At 41.1% G+C, this 18130-nt stretch overlaps 1 pseudogene; it reads left to right on the top strand.

The window, feature by feature from the left end:
* The first annotated feature begins 6153 nt into the window (after positions 1 to 6153).
* LOC113925419 lies at positions 6154 to 6701 on the top strand (annotated as a pseudogene).
* Positions 6702 to 18130: the final 11429 nt, after the last annotated feature.

Below are 18130 nucleotides of genomic sequence, written 5' to 3'. Positions count from 1 at the left end.
AATCTGGCTAAAGGGCAGAGAAATAGAAAAGGAAATTGATGAGGCAGGGAAAGTGAAAAGTGAAAAATCCTATTTAAAAAATTTAAATGCATTAGTATCAGAAAAGAACAAGCACAAAACTGCAGAAAACATAATCCAAATATGAAGGGTAAGTTTGCCAAACTCTATGATAATATAAAAGAAAAGAATGACAAAATAAAAACCAGCATATGTAAGAACTACACAAGAGAGACCTGCCATATGGGCAATTGTCTTGTCTCTGAAGGAGAATCAGGAACCAAGGAAGCAAAAGCAAAATTGTAGAGATTATACAGTACAGGAGATATTTCTCTTTCCTTTGAAAAAATTGTGTGGTACAGTGACTAAAACCTCAGACCCTATAGTGAGGTAGACCAAAGTTCCTATCCTAACTCTGCTGATGATCTTCTATGAGTCCTTGAACCTCAATTTCATCATCTGTAAATTGGGAGGGATAATAGCTGTCACCTCATAGTGTTATCATAAGGTAATACATATAGAGCACTTAGCACTGTATCTGGCAGAAGTTTCAACATTTCAAAGGGGCTCATTGAATACCAAGCAAAGTTAATGACAAGAACCAACCCATAGATATACGTGACAGTATTTGTAAATATCAAGATTTGGGGGAAAAAAAATCTTATAAGCATTTGGGGGAGAGGGAAGGGTAACCTAAAAAGGAAGAAAATCCATCTAACTTCAACCTTCTCCTATAAAACCATATTAAATGCTAAAAGAAGATATGTCAACTATTACAGTTTTGAGGGATTAAGGTAGTTGATCAAGTTTATGGACTCAGTCAAATCCTGTAGAAAAACAACAAAGAAACAGTCTCAGCTGTTCAAGGACTCTGAAAGCATTATCTTCTCTCTGTCTCTTTCCTAAGACAAGTACCGGAAGGCTTCTTACAGAAACCGAGACATACAACAAAGAAAGAACTCAACAAAGGCTAATTTATGCAGTAAAAGGATGACTGGTGAGCATTAACACCTGTTCTATGTTGAATGAAGCCTAAATAATTATTGGAAATATGACTTTAAGATAGAATGCAAATGTCAAAAAAATTAAGTATAACCTCAGTGTAATTCCAGATTATACCAACAAAGACAGGAGTAAAAGTAAATGGAAGTAAACACACAGTAAGTTTTTCATCTTACTAATGGAAGAATTAATCAATACTGTTTCATTCTTATCATTGGTGATAACAGAACCAAGAATATTTTTAGAAATATAAAAAGGAGGGACTAGTACCATTTTAAAATACCATTTGTATTAGGGTAGGCAAACTGCTAAAACAAAGAGTCTCACGATTTCAATGATGCATCACAGTAAAATGTATTTCTTGCTCATGGCATAGTCCATGGTGTTGGGAAGAGTTCTGCTCACAAGGCCCACCTAGACATAAGGAAAGCAAGAAATCTTGCTTAGCTGTATGCCTAAGGTGAAGAGAAGGACATGGATTCTGATGAAGACCAGCAGTCTGGTCATCCAACATTTGTGCTCCTTTCATCCTTCAGAGAGAAGGCACCCTCTTCCAGTATTAAAACTGTATGAGTCAGGCTTCAGTCAAGAAAACAAAAACTAGTCTAGTATTTCAAATAAGGAGTGCAACAGAGAACCGGGTGCTTAGAGAATTATTGGAAGACTGAAGGAAGCAGAGGTCGGGACTATTGTGGTAGGCTGTTGGGAAAGGATGATTTCTTAATGATTCAGCCCACTAAAGCATCAAAACAGGCACCTTGCAACATCTCCCTGGGAAGCTGCAGCAGGCTTCATGTAACACAGAAACCAGGATGCTACCATCTGCCCACTTAAAGGTCTGCCGCTAGTGGCAGGGAACAGCTGTCTTCTCCTCTTCCACCTTCCTAACCTCACATGACTACTTTTCACCAGTAGACCCTGAACTGGAACCCAGATGGCAAGTGATTCTGGGAAACAAGTGCTCAGAAAGGGGCAAAGATGATAATGAGCTGAGAGCAGAGCTTCTAAATCTTGGAGGGAAAATCCATAGAAAACATAGAACAGTCAGTTCTCATTATTGGCAGCAGTTATGTTTTTCAAGTCCTCAAAAAACACTGAATTAGCAAATACTGAGCCACTGCTCCTAGGGTAAATATAGGGTTAGGTACCTACAAGCTTCTGGTCACGATGTTTACATCCATCGATCAATACATGACTTGATTTTTTTTGTGTTTAAAGAGACCTTTTAAATATATATTGTGATTCATTAACATTGAACTCACAGCCAATAGCACTATAATTGATGCCTGAACGAAGCTCGTCTAACACAGTATTTTCTTGGTGAGGCTCGTCATAGCCTTCTTGTACTTAGGAACACCAGACAGCCCTTTAGCCCTGTGCTTGGGGGTCATTTCAAACGGTGAAATCACCAGCAAAAGGCACAACACTGCAAAAGCATGGCACTACATAGACCACGTAAAGTACTCCTGTTTACAAAATGAGAGCTGAGACAAACGGAGAGTCCTCTTGTTTGACCTCAGCCAGAAACATGTATGTCAGGCAACTCAAAATTTTCACTGCTCTGCGCATGTCTGTGGATGACTGCAGAAATGCCATGCATGTGGACCTTGAGATTACTAACCAATCTACTTAGTAGATGAGTTTGCAAATACAGAATTCACAAATGATAAGGATCGACTGTACGTATAACAAAACAGAAAGGAAACAAAGAAGTAAAATAGAAAATAAAAAATAAAACACACATTTAAAACGATCAGTGTAATCAGGGGCACTTAGGTGGCTCAGTCAGTTAAGCATCTGACTCTTGATTTCAGCTCAGGTCATGATCACAGGGTCCTGGGATCAAGTCCCACATTGGGCTCCACACTCAGTGCAGAAGTCTGCTTGTCCCTCTCTCTCTCTTCCTCACACCACTCTCTATCTCTGTCTCTCTCTCTCAAATAAATAAAAGTGTTTTAAAAAAATAAAATGATCAGTAAAATCAATGGCAAATGAAAATTACTAAAGCAAATGTTCATGGCACATGAGGCAACACTGGTCATCCCTCAAATTATAAGAGCAGATTAGAATTTTGGTAAACTGTAAATGGCTACTAACTTTCTTGAGAGAAATGTTATAGTAAATATTAAAGCATTAAAAATATTCAGACTCTGACCTAGCATTGCACATCTAGAAATTTTAGCTGGATAGGCCTACATGCCCACCAAGATTTAATTTACAATAATATTTATCTCAACAAAATTTATAATAGCAAAAGAGAAAATTTAAATAACCTATATGTTTTATAATAGAAGACTGGCCAACTAAATTACAGTACCACTATAAAATAAAATACTATGCAGCCTTTAATCATAATGTTATGGAATGATTGTCAATGCATAGGAAGATGCTCATCATAAAAGTTTACATCTACAAAAAAATTAGAAAATAGTATATAGTTTTTTTTCCATTTTTATATCTAAAAAGGAAAAAGGAGAAACATAATTATCTTAATATTGTGGAAAAAATGTAATTTAAATGTAAATTTCTTTCTTTCTTTTTTTTTTTAAGAACTCAGCTTCCTTATGTCCTGAGCTGAGAGATCAAGACCTGAGCTGAGGTCTTATTTACAAAATGAGAGCTGAGACAAGACCTGAGCTGAGAGATCGAGTCGGACACTTAACTGACTGAGCTACCCAGGCAGCCCTAAGGGTAAACTGCTTAACAAAAATCTTAGCAAATTTGGATGGAAACAGGTATATTTAAAGAATTAAATATTCTAATGCCAATAATATTATATGACTTGTAACTGACTATGTTAGTCAGGGTGAAGCCAAAGATAGCACTACTCTTTAAGTTCTCAACAAAAAACAGAACTAAGACAGCATCTTTGAAAGGAAATAAATAGCGTAACTTACACATGATTTATTTGTGTACCTAGAAAACCCAACTAAATATATAAATATGTTTTAAAAATAATCAGAATTAAGTTAGATCTGTAAAAAATAAATACAATAAGCCCATGAAAAGATGCTCAACATCATTGGTCATTAAAAAATCTCACCATACTGAGTACTGGCAAAGGATATGGAAGAACTGAAACTTTCATTTACTGCTGTTGAGAATGTAAAAGGATATGATCGTTTTGAAAATAGTTTGGAAAACAGGCAATCTGATTTAAAAAAAAAAAGTTAAACACATATTTCCCCTATGACCCAACCATTCCACTTATAAACATTTACCCAAGAGAAAAGAAATCATATGTCCACACAAAGCCTTGTACACAGATGTTCACAGCAGCTTTATTTATAATCGGCCCCAACTGGAAACAAGCAAATAACCATCAACCGGTAAATGGATAAACCAAGTGTGGTCAATCTACGATAGAATACTACACGGCGATGAGAAGAAACAAATTATTGATACACAAAACAACATGGATGAATTTCCACGTAATTATGCTGAGAAGACAAGCAAAAAAAGTATAGGTACTCTGTGATTCCATTAATAAGAAATTCTCCAAAATGTAAACTAATCTATAGTGCCAGAAAGCAGAGGAGTGGTTGCCTTGGGCCAGGAGCTGACACTAGGGAAGAATGGCTGACAATCGGTCATAAGGAAGCTTCTGGGGGCGATGATGTTTTTATAAGGGAATATATATGTCAAAACTCACATAAGTATGAATCACAGACCTGTACTCTTGAAACAAATCATATATTATATGTTAATTAATTGAATTTAAATTTTAAAAAACTCATCTAAGTATGCACTTTAAATGTGTTGTTTATTGTGTCAATCATACCTTAATAAAGCTGAAAAAATACAATAAACAAATATAGTAATCCACACACGTTGTTCTTACATACAAGGAATACACAGCTAGAAAATCTTATGGGAAAAGTTCTTATTCAACATTCTAACACAAAATACAAAACAACCTGTAATAAATTTAACAAGCAGTGTGGTAGGCATATATGAAAAAAAAATGTTTTAAGTCTTTGTGATTATTTGAATCTTTGAAAATCTCTGGAAAAAAGGTTTGAATAAATGAGAAGATGCAATATGCACCCATTTTGTTGAAGCGGACGTGTTGTGATGTGCCATCCAGATTTCCCACTTCAGAACCAAGACACTCATTCCTTTAGCTGCGGAGTGTTGGCTGCTAACAGCTCCTGCCTGCTTGTTCTTGAGGAGCCTCCCTTATCTGAAGAAAGCCGCCTTCTCTCCTGGGTAGTTCTCAGGTGAGTGCTCAGTGGTTGGGGAGAAAGTTTCACAAAGGCCTGGTCCCCTTTGCCTCAGTTCGGGACAACTGTGAAGTTCCATCCTATTCCCGGAACTTTCTGGGGTCAGCTGAGGCCCCTGTCCGTGACTTCATTACAGTTCAACCCCTTGCTCTGCCTCATCCCACTTCCTTCATGCCCAGAGAAGTACTTTTTTTTTTTCCCCGAGATTTTATTTACTTAAGCAAATGGGGTATAGAGATACCCCATGTGGGGCTTGAACTCACAACCCCTAGATCAAGAGTCACACTCTCTTCCGACTAAGCCAGCCAGATGCCCCCCACCCCAAGGGCACTTCCTAATAAACCTACTACATGGAAATCTTCCTCTCAGAGTCTGCTTCCCAGAGAACTTGACCTACAACAAAAGGTGAGGATATCAATTAGACCCAGATTAAAGTACTGTTGACCCTTGCACAACCTGGGGGTTAGGGGCACTGACTCCTCCACACAATCAAAATTCCACACATAACTTTGGACTTCCCCAAAATGTAATTACTAATAGCCTAGGGCTGACTGATGCTTTACTGATAACATAGTCAGTTAACACTGTATTTTGTATGTTATATGTACTACAAACCGTATTCTTAAAATAAAGAGAGGTAGAGAAGAGAAAATGTTATTAAGAAAACCACAAGGAAGAGAAACTACATTTATAGCACTGCACTGTTAAAAAATCCTTGTATAGGCAGTGGTCCTGATAGTCGCCCAGATCTGTCTGTTGCTTCAGTCGTGCTTGGACAGAACAGACCCAGGGACACCCCTTCTTTCAGCCTCCCACCGTCCTCCAAACTCTTGTCCAGTCGTGACCTGTAGAGGCATCTTCTCAGCCATGCTCTGCCTCTGGAACCAGCCAACACCACCTTCTGAGCTTAGCTCCTTACTGCTGAGCAACCATGAGCGCTCAGATTCATCAGAATTATTCCACTGAGGTGGAAACTGCCATCAGCTGCCTGGTCAACATGCATCTGCAGGCCTCCTACACTTTTCTCTCTCTGGGTTTCTATTTTGACCACGAAGATCTGGCTCTGGAGGGCATGGACCACTTCTTCCGCGAGTTGGCAGAGGAGAAAAATGAGAACAGGCAGCATCCTTTGAAGACGCAAAACCAGCCCAGGGCTGCGCCCATTTCCAGGACATGCAGAAGCTGTTCGAAGATGAGTGGGATAAAGCCCTGGATTCCGTGGAATCCGCGTGGTCCTGGAGAAAAACCTAAAGCAGGCCCTCTTGGATCTGTGTGCCCGCACTTCCGCCCACTCAGACCCTCATCTCTGTAGCTTCCTGGAGAACGGCTTCCTGGGTGAGCAGGTGAGACTCATTGAGAAGATGGTGACCACCTGGCTAACTTCACAGGCTTGGCCCCCGGGCTGGGCTGGATGAGTATCTCTTGGAAAGACTCACGCTCAAGCACACCCAGGAGCCTCAGGAGCCTAGCGGTCTTTGAGGGGCCCCCTGGCATCCCCCTGGTGCCAGAGCTTCTGCCCGAGGCTTTCCCTGCAGGCAGCTTTTTAAATACCCTGGAGGCCTCTCCCAAGCCATGGATCCAATGAAAACAATAAAGCTTTTCACAGGAAAAGAAAAAAATCCACATGTATGTGGACCTGTGCCGTTCAAACCTGGGTTGTTCAAAGGCCCACTATATATATTTATTCAAAACCTGTTTGAATAACAGTGAAATAATTTTATTAAGTGAGAATAACTGAGAAACTTTGAAAGGAAAAAAGAGCAACAAAGTTGGACTTCAAACACCAGCAATTAAATTTTATTCTAGAGCCATAATAATTTAAACAATATATTAATAATACTTAATAGAGAAAAAGTCAATGAAACAGAAAATGCCGTAAGCAATATAAGCCACCTCCGGGATGACATCCTCCTTCTATAATGTTCTCTCTACTTCCTTGGCTGTTTGAATCCTGTCTCTTCCCTGAGGATATTAATTTCTTTTTTCATGGAGGCTGCTCATTCCCTTACAGGGACACCAAAGGTAGTATTGGCATTCTCTTAAGTCTCTAATAATGCTCTCAAGATGTCAGTTTTCCTCCTGTACCAAATCCCTTTTTCTTACGGTTCAACCATTTGGTATTTCGCCCTCTACTCTTCTAGGTAACAGTCCACCAAAGTGAGCATCACAATTCTACGTTCATCAAGTATTTTGATAACTGGTTGTCTTCCTCTCCACCTTGGATCTGCTATCATCTTAAATGAATTCACCTTCCACCTGGGCAGCACACCCAACACACTAGCCTCTTAGTCCCAAGCCTCAGTGACGATAGACTCCAACTCCCTCACCCCTCTACAATCTACTCCCATGGCCACAGTGGCCCCTGTCATCATGAGGAGCAGTTTTGCCTCTGAAACCTTAAACCCCAACATTTCAGTCTATAAACCACCACCTCCTCATCTTCCTGCCTTTGCACTACTCTCTTATTGCATAGAGACCCCAAAGGAGGCGCTTGAACTCTGCAGCCTATTAGAGTCCCCCAATCCCACTTGAAACATCTTCCTTTTCTTTTTGAACGGGAGCCCAACATTTTTGGTTCCCCGGGCTTTTGTCCTCCCACCGCATTCACCCAGCCAATCCCCAGTCCTAGCAATCTGACATTTGACTTTTGCTGAAGTGGCATTTCCATGGGGACTGGCACCATGATTGATGGGGTTCCATTTTCAGCTATGCTCTCACGGCAGCTTGAAAATGCCTTTTACTCATCTTTTTTCTGCTCTTTCCACCTTTTCTTCGTAGCTGCTCCAAGCTATTCTCCTGGTGCTCCATACCTGTCCTTGTGCCCTCCTGACAACTCTTCCTGAGGACTTTCTTCCTGTAGCTTCCCAGACCTCACTCTCCAGGTTTTTCTCCTACCCATTAATTTCTCAGCACTCACCTTCATGAGCTATCTTCCCCACCTGTCCCTTAAATTTCATGCTCCCGGATTTTTACTCTGCGGCCCCTGTTGTGAACCACAGACAAGACTTCAACTCTCACCTATTTCAGATAATACCATAACCCATTTTTCTAGCCCAGACCTCCCTCCTGAGCTCTAGAATCTTATTTTCAACTTTGTAATGGACTTTACTACCTGGCTGTTCTACCGTCATCTCAGACTCTGCACATCAAAAATGAAATGACTGGGGCACCTGGGTGGTTCAGTCAGTTGAGTGTCTGCCTTCAGCTCGGGTCATGGTCCCTGGGTCCTGGGATTGAGCCCCGCTTCTCCTTCTCCCTCTGCCTGCTGCTCCCCCTGCTTGTGCTCTCTCTCCCTCTCTCTCTCTCTCTCTGTCAAATAAATAAATAAAATCTTTAAAAAAAAACATGAAATGATTATCATCTCCCCATCTCAAGCCTGTTTCTCCGAAATTTCTTCTCCAGGATATAGAAGAGGAAATTCTTGCTCCTTTTTTTCATTTGCCTCCTACTTTTCCATCCATCCCACTCAAAGTGGAAGAATTACAAAACAGATTGGTCCTAATCCAAGACATAGACTGAAGCACATTGAGTGGTGGCATGAGAGTACTGTAAACTAAATTCTGTGTATCCTCCACTCTCTTGCTCTTCCATCTCATTTGTGAATGTGGTTGGACAGGCAAGTTGACTTGACCGGCTTGACCCTTCTCTTCCACATCTAGGTAGGATGTTCCAATATTGAGACTCAGAGGAAGAGGAGATGACTCTTATCTGCATGCTCCAGCCCCAGTACTGGTTCCAAAAGGAACAATTTTGTCACTGTTGCTTCCTTGGCAACTGCATTAGAGAGGCAGCAAGGGGTGATTGCCAGGACCAATTTCTAACACAAGGTAGTGGGCTACTCTGATCCTGATTACCCTACGCAGAAGCCTGAGTATTACCTTAGATCTCCCTCATCCTTCCCATCACCATACAATCAGTCACTAAGTTCGATTGTATTATAACAGTCACTGGAGTCCATGAATTTTCTCACCCTCAATGTCTTATTCAGACATGTATTAGTCTGTGTCTAGACTGTTTAAACAGACCTTTCCTTGGAGTCACCTGCACTTCACTCTCAACAACTTCCAACCCATCCTGCACGATGCTGCTCGAGGAGCCTGTCTAAAAGACAGATGCTACCAAGTTATTTCTCTGCTGAGGCATTTCTCCCTCATCATGAAGCCCAAACTTGGGCTGGCGCATAGGACCCACCATGATCAGGCCACTCCCTTCCTCTACTCCCTGTGTTCCAGGCACAACAAATTATATGATGATGTTCTGTGCCCTCATGAGTTTGCATATACCTCTCCCTCCACTTAGAGAACCCTCTCCACATGCACCTTATTCTTTCCAGACCTACTTCCCCCAGGCAATACTAATTACTTTTGCCTGAAAACTCTTCAGGCACTCCCAAGGCACTTAGTGCCCTGTATGGAAACTCTTTCAATGTCAGAGTCCCCTACTAGACTGTCAACACCTCCTGTTCAGGCAGATGTGAATGAAGTATTCATCATGACATCACCAGGCCCATCACACAGTACATGACACAAAGCAGATACTGGACAAACAGGAGTGATCGCTACTCTAGAGGATGACTCTAAGGAGCAATGGCGTGAAATGCATAAGATGGTTACTGATACCTGAGGAACACCCAATAAAGTTTAGTTTCCTTCTTATCTCTCCTCCTTATCTCTTGCCCTCTCCTCTCTTCATCCTTTGGTCTTTTGCCTCTTGCTTCTCATTTCCTCCCCTCCTCCATGAGGGCCTTTGGAAATAGCAACAGGAGGAAACAGATCCAACTTACTTGGACCCAACCATCTCCAGCTTTGAAGTGCTCCAAGTCCTAACCCATGACTCAGCCGGGGCTCACCTCATTTTTGCTCCACCTTAATTAACAGTTGACCTTTTAGCTCATCTGCCTAGGAAAGGTTGCTAGAAACAAATTGAATGTACTCATCGAGGTGTGTCCTAGAATCTTCATAATGAGGAACTGAGAGTCTAAGTACTTCACTTAGCAAGACACGAGGAAAGAAGCTGTGGAATTCCTACAGCCAAACCCAACTCTAACCTCAGTAATGTCCTGACTACTAATATGGTCACTGAAATTGAGATGCTACTTAACATAGTACCAATGGAACATACAGGGAGTTTCAAATTATTCTGACTCAGAAAAGAAAACTAGCTGGAAACAGAAATCACCAATTTACAAACTTCAGCCAGATGTCTATATCAGGGTTTCCTTGATGCTCATGGAAGAATGTAATACTATAGCAAAGCCCTATAGATTCTATCTTTATTATATAGAGACAAGGATGACATTGAAGGCTTACCATGAAAGATAGAAGAGGTAGTAAAGACAGTTACTGTTAGAAGTAAACTAGTAGAGCGGGGCACAAAAGGAATTGAGGACACAGTAGAGGAAGAGATTTCCTCACTATCCTGCCCAGCTGCCTCCTATTCTCTAAATTAGGAATAACAATAACAACAGGAAGGCAATTGTATAAGGAGTATAATCCAACCTCCATTTTATGTATTAAAAACTGACCCTCAGAGAGAGTAAGTAACATGTCCAAAATCACACAGGCAGACATCAGTCACATCAGGTTTCCAAACCATAGCCAACTCCAAAGCCCGTGTCATTGCCAGTCTTTCAGGTTGTCTCAAGTAAAACCTACTAAACCCATATGAAATTAATCTGCCACATTGAATGGGGTTTTTCTAATTTTACTGGTCCTCCTCTGGCGGAGAAATACTTTAGAACATCCAAAACTGTCAGGAGGAGACTTCCAGTTTCTGGTCCAGCATATAAGTTGTTTGGAAGTCATCACTCTGTCCTCTCAAGTAAAAAGTGAACAAACTAAAAATCAACAAGTCTTCTTAGATCCATCAGAGAATTGAGGTCACAGGGCAAAGTGCTTCTCCCCAAATTGGAGAGATAGGTAGATGGATCCAGAGAATCACAACACACCAGGGTAGAAACCACAGTAGGAACCAGCGCCTGGAGGATCGGAAACCTGAACTGTAATTGATAAATTGGGGGAGGCACAGAGTGGACAAGTCTGAGCATTAAAACTTAATGGGGACTCAGTCATGAGAGAACCCCCATACTTTTGTGAATTTTGCCTCCTGGAGCTCTACCAGGTTCTCACTGTGAAGATCAGAAAAAATTCTTCTCATGCTTCCAGCAGAAGGAGAAAAGCAGCATTCCCTTCTTAACAAGGACTGACTTTAGGAGAAACTGTTTAGTCGGACCCTAATCTGCCAGGGTTTTATCAGAGCCTAACTGACTTTGCGGAAAGGAAATACCCAACTCCGGCTGACTCTAGCCACCCTGTCCCACCCAAGAGGGGAGGGAAGAACTGAGAAGCACACGTGAAGTTCACAGTCCCAGGCCAGGCTCACTAAAAGACTGGGAACTGATCATAGGACTGTAGAACACTCCCCCCACACACCTCACCACCACACTGCTAATGGCCTATTTACTGCAGCATCTTTTACCCAGTACATCATGTCTGGCTTTCAACCTAAAATTATAAGACATCCTTAAAGGCAAAAAGCACAGTTTGAAGAGACAAAACAAGCATCAGAACCAGACTCAGATATGGCAATGATGTTAAAATTATTAGACCATCAAAAAATAACTATGATTAATGTATTAATATACTATAACTAATATACTATAGTATTAATATTCTAATGGAAAAAGTAGACAACATGCAACCCACACACTGGGTCACCAAGCTCTCTGTGAAAAAATGACACATTTCACTTTTCATGTTTAAACTTGCAGCTAGATTCCACCAATCACACATACATACTTGAAAGAAGTGAGAAAGCAAAAGAAACACTGGTAAGGGGCTGGCGTGGGTGGTGGCCGAAGTGAGCTAAAGGGGAGCTGCACAATGAGTTTTAGTTTACACATTTATCTATATATAGACATGCAGCCATGATTGGCTCCCACATAAACACTGATTGAGAGACCTCTGGCTGGCATGCTTCCTAAGGATGGACCCGGCTGTGTGGTTTTGCGGTCAGTAGCCACAGTTTCCCCAGCAGGCTAATCTGTGGTGTGGTCTGGGACATTATTTCTAGAAGTTCAGCTTCAATCCATTTTCTCCAGAATGCCCCCAAATTCAGTAAGCCACCTAAATCCCTTAATACATTTGTTTTCTTAACAAATAACAAAATTCGGGCGCCTGGGTGGCTCAGTTGGTTAAGCGACTGCCTTCGGCTCAGGTCATGATCCTGGAGTCCCGGGATCGAGTCCCGCATCGGGCTCCCTGCTCAGCAGGGAGTCTGCTTCTCCCTCTGACCCTCTTCCCTCTCGTGCTCTCTCTCTATCTCATTCTCTCTCTCAAATAAATAAATAAAATCTATAAAAAAAAAACACAAATAACAAAATTCACTCTAGTTATTTTACCAAGATGCAAAGCCAATGCAACATGTATTTTAAAATGTTATTTAGAAATATGGAGGCAAATATTAGGAAAACAATGGCTAAAAGAGTTAAAAGTAGTTGCCTCAGAGAAGCAATCAAGATAAGAAGGGATGGAGAAGAGCTGCCATTTTCTATTAAAAATCTGGCAGTGCTAGGTCACGTTTTATTTCATTTATACGTTGCTTTGATGTTTTTAACTTTTAAAAAAAAAATAAAGTCAAAAAGGCTTAAGGGAACCATTAAGACATCATCATCAACAACAATAACAAAAAAGCCTCAGGCTTCTAAATGCAGAGGACAACGTTTTACGGTGGAACACAGCAAATATCATACATTCCTGATTTCTACAGTCAAGAAATTCTTTTTAGATTCCACTTGCTCTGGAATGATGCTTCCTTTCCACTCAAATCGTCCAGAGCCATGTCTATCACTCCTCATTCACCGCTGGGCAGAATGGAGAGATGGGCCCACCTCAGCTGTGGCTGCAGTGGAGACAGAAGCAGGAAGCAGGGAACAGTCGGTGTTCTGAGAACTCTACAATTAGGATTAGAGGCTGTGACATTAGGAATTGCCTGTGAAGGACAAAGGACATGCTGTGTGGGCAATGTAGAACCAAGGGGCACCAGACAGGGTCTGAGGGAGACTGGGCAGACGTTAGTTTTCCTCAAGTACCTACAGATAAGGGACTTCACACAGTCTCCTGTGAGAAGGGGTGAGGAGTTAACAGTACAATTAGACTGTGGATTACTCTACTTAGAGATGAGGAAACTGAGGTTTAGAAATTTAAGCAACTTGTCCAAATCAAGCAAATTGTTTAAGAAGAAAACAAACACCTCTCAAACGCTGTTCTCAACACAGTCATTTGCAACACCCTTTTTGGAAAGCGATATCCTTACTCATTTTCAACAAACATGTGTTGAGGACTTACCAGGGTGCTAAACCCTTACTAAGTGCTTTGCACATATTCAAGAGGATTCATGTTCTCCAGCCATATAATCCCACTCCTAGGCATCATCCAAGGAAATTAATCTAACAGACAAGGGAAGTCATATTCATAGGAGATTCCCCACATTATCTATACGGGAAAAGTTAGGAACAACATAAATAACCAATAAGAGAGAAATGATTGAGTAAATTAAGGCTTATCTTCTTAAGGCATTTTCTATGGCCAATAATCACTTTTTATAGAAGCTATGTAGAAAAATAAGAATTTCAATGTTAACCTTAAATATAAAACAATTGCATTACTCTATGATAACTGTAGAAATATATATATATTATAATATATATATGTATGTGTATATATATTGGATTAGGCCCAATGTATATCACATTAGATTAGGCCCATTCCAATCCCCTCATTTTAACTTAATTGCCTCTTTAAAGACCTTACCTACCTACATACATATACATATATATATATATATGCATATATATATATATATACACACAAGGTCAAGATTCAAAGTAAACTAAAATGAAAATAGTTACTTAAAATGAGTGAGCTTACACATGATTTTTTTTCTCTTCTTTTTCCCTTCCCCTTCTAGTCCTGAACAACTCAATCCTAAAGCCATTAGATGGGGCAGGGAAGGCTGTAAGATAAGGTAGGTGTGGGGGTAGAGAAGCACCTGAGCAGAATTCAGTGTCCAAGCAGTCTGAGAAGTGCATACATGGAGAGGGCTGCTCGGCGCAGGTATAAAGAGGTGCAAAGAGGGCCTTTATATGAGGTGTTAGAGCCTGGGACAGAAGTGAAGGGAGGAGGGTACCCCCATGGTATGGGCTGCCCAGTGTGGGGATCAGACCCTGAGCAAGGTGAGGAGAGTGGGCAGCCTAGTGTGGGAAGTCAGAGCCCCATAATGGTGAATTGAAATGGAAGGTATCAGTTTGAACTCATTATTTTTAAGGTAGGTAGATAGACAGACAGACATGGGTAGATACATAGATAGACACAGGCCTAGATAAAGAAACAAATAAAGGTGCATGTATATGTGCGAATATATATACACACACGTTCTCTAGTTTTGTCACGGGAACAGTGATAGCCCCACAGGAATGAGCATACCTACTTTCCCAATTTTGGATTCCAAATACCACTGTCCACTAAAGCAACCAGATTCCTTGGAGAAATAGCCAATTCCAGGCCTAAAGCAGGAAAATTGCAATATGGGCCTGGAGTATCTCTTTGTGTTAAAAAGCAAGAAAGGATTCAAAGCATATTGGAACATGTCAAAAGAACACAGAGGATATCTTGAAGAAGCTCCCATTTTCTAAATTGGGAGCAATTTAAGCATCAAAAGAAATGATAGTAACATATTATAACCCATTAAATAAAATAGAAACTTAATAGAAAAATTAATTAATTAATTAATTAATTGAAAGTTTGAGAGGGAACAACATACTTTCATTTTCAAAATAACTCTTCACAAAACACTTGATATTTGTAAAGGGAAAATATTTACAGAGGACAAGCCACTATCGCATTAATCAAGTGACAAAGTGAACACCACCTGGAAAAGGACAAATGGAAATCATCCACCATCTTTGCTGTAAAAGAGCATAACCTGAATATCATAGTGTAAAACCATGAGACAAAGGAAATGAAGGACAGTCTACAAAATGACTGGCCTGCAACCTTGAAAAGCATGAGTGTCACAAAAGTCAAGGGAAAATGGAGGAACCACTCCGGCCTAAGGACCTACTGAATGCAAGACGTGCTTCTCAACTGGATCCTTTTTCTGCACAGGGACAACTCATGAAACATGAATGAGAGCTAAGGATTAGATGGGAGTAATGTGTTCATTTTCTGGTTCTGATGGTTGTATTGTTGGTTGTGTGGGAAAATGTCCTTGTTTAGGAAATGTCCACTACAGTATTATATTCATTTGCTATACCTGTCATAACAAGGTACTACAGACTAGGTGGTTTAAACAACAGAAATGTATTTTCTTACAGCTCTGGAGGCTGGAATTCCAAGATCAAGATGTCAGCAGGGTTGGTTCCTCCTGAGGGCTGTGAGGGAAGGGTCTGTTCCGGGCCTTGGCTTGTAGATGGCCGGCTTCTCCCTGTGTCTTCACATCATCCTCCCTCTGTTTCACATCTGTATCCAAATTTCCTCTTCCTATTAGGACACCAGTCACATTGGATTAGGCCCATCCCAATCCCCTCATTTTAACTTAATTGCCTCTTTAAAGGCCCTACCTCCAAATTCAGTCACATTCTGAAGTCCCAAGAATTAGGGACTCATAAGAATGTCAAGGGGACACGATTCAGCCCATAACAAATATTAAGGGGAATGATGGGGCATTATTTCACCAACTTACTCCCAAATGGTTGGGGAAAATGAGCATTTTTGTACAGTACTTCCAATTTTTCTGTAAATTTGCTCTTGTTTAAAACAAAGGAAAAAATATGCTGAAGGCTGGTTTTTTTTTATGTTATGTTAATCACCATACATTACATCATTAGTTTTTGATCTGAAGGTTGTTCTTACATTCTTACTAAAATACTCAGAATGAAGGTGAGAGAGTGATTGTGTTTTATAAAGATTCAAATGGAAAAGTGTTAATTTTATCCCTGACATGATAACTTCAGTAATTTTTAAAATGCATTTCAGTGGAATACTTCATGCCTTCGAGATAGTGGGTATGTGACATATGGTGTAACTGATATGCTTTAATGCCAAAGAACACAATCACAATGAACTCATCTGTCTCAGGTCTCTGCTGGATTTCCCTTCCACTGTTAAGCTTGGGCATTTTGCAGGATCAATGTGTTTATCTCCGAAGTGGCGCCTTACATCATTTTATGGCTCCTTCAACAGGCTACCAGCTGCGTGAGCCTCCCACAGAACCACAACTAGCAACAGAAGGAAAGGGAAGAAAAGGGCAATGTAAAGGAGAGTTTGATTTCATTTTACTGGTGTTTGCCAAATTATAACATCATGCCATATGGTGGATGTATGACGGTGTTGGATCTGGAAAAAGCGGATGGAGTTAAAGGAAGAAGATGAGAAAGGATAAAAATGGGAGACTGGCACATAAATAAGCACCAGGGAGAAATAGAGCTTATTGGTGAGCTCACTGGAAGATACCAAGATAAGACGTAGGACAACCAATCCCAACTCGGGGTTTCATCTACCGCCTCCCTCTTCTGCTCCCCCAAACGCCCACCCCTGAACAGAGACCCTCTTTCTTCAATGCTCACATACCCACTGTGATGAAATGATTATGTGCTCCAGCAATGCCCCCCACCCCCCAGCCCCCATGGCTAGTACATTCCTTATAGGCCCCTTGCTCAAGGTATAAAACTCTCCTGTAGGGACGCCTGGGTGGCTCAGTTAGTTGACTCTTGGTTTTGGCTCGGGTCATGATCTCAGGGGGGTGAGATCGATCCCCATGTTGGGCTCCAGGATCAGTGAAGAGTCTGCTTGGGATTATATCTCTCTCTCCCCCCGCCCCCCCCATCTCCCCACCACACTCACACTCGCACGTTTGCTCTCTCTCTCTCAAATAAATAAATAAATAAATCTTTAAAATTCCCTGTAAAAAAGTAATTCCATCAGCTCCATCACTGTGTTCTTAAATATTTTCCTTTTAAGATGTAGACATACGCAGGAAGAGTCAAGTCACGTTAGTATGAATCGGTGTGCAAAACAAGCTCTGCGGGACAGCACCTGAAATCACTCAGGTCTGAGAGAAAGCAGAGGGAAGGGGGATCCCACCGCATGAGAGCATGAGAGACCAGTTCAGGCATCCATTCTCTGGCATTCTCTCTCTCTCAGAGTCTATGCCTCTACTCCCCCACCCCCACCTCAATGGTCAGGGAGACTGGATCGGGCACCATGTCACCAGGATCCTCTGCATTTTCCAGGTCCTAACTTACTCTTTCTTCCCTCTGGATTTCCCATCCTGCCCACCATCTTCACCACACTTAGGATTTAATCTGTCCTTTAAGACTCAACTAAAATACCGCTTGTGCCCTCGAGTCCTCTCCCATCCTCCCACCCACTTCCCTATCTCTTGTTCACACTGCTCTCCTAGCCCTTTCTTCTGCCATTTATTTGTGTTCCTGTCAATCCTGTTATCAGGTTGTGAATTACTTTAGCGTATGCACTATGTCTTGCTCCTCTTCCGCACCCAGGTCCTACTACACTGCCTGGAACACACCAGTGTTTAATAAACGTTTGCTGAATTAAATAGGCTCAGAGTTCATGAGACCTTTGATTTTCCAGAGCCTTATTTACACAGTCTTTTCACTCAAACACGTAGGAAGGCATTAAATCAAAAATGCATGAGAACAAGCCTCTTCGTGTGGTAAAGTAAGTTTCAAAAAAACATTAATTAACAAGCATTTCCCATTAAAAGGGAAGAACAGATCCAAGAGCCATAACTTCACCCTCACATACCTAGTTAGCGAACGTGCATATGCTTTTGTACCATGGATTTGAAAGTCATGAACTCGAAAATCAGTTCGCCTTAGCTTTGTGAGC

This window comes from Zalophus californianus, chromosome 2 (assembly GCF_009762305.2).
Source record: "Zalophus californianus isolate mZalCal1 chromosome 2, mZalCal1.pri.v2, whole genome shotgun sequence".
In the NCBI taxonomy this organism is placed as follows: domain Eukaryota; kingdom Metazoa; phylum Chordata; class Mammalia; order Carnivora; family Otariidae; genus Zalophus; species Zalophus californianus.
Note: the sequence above shows the minus strand (reverse complement) of the source record. Positions and strands in the feature narration are given on the sequence as shown.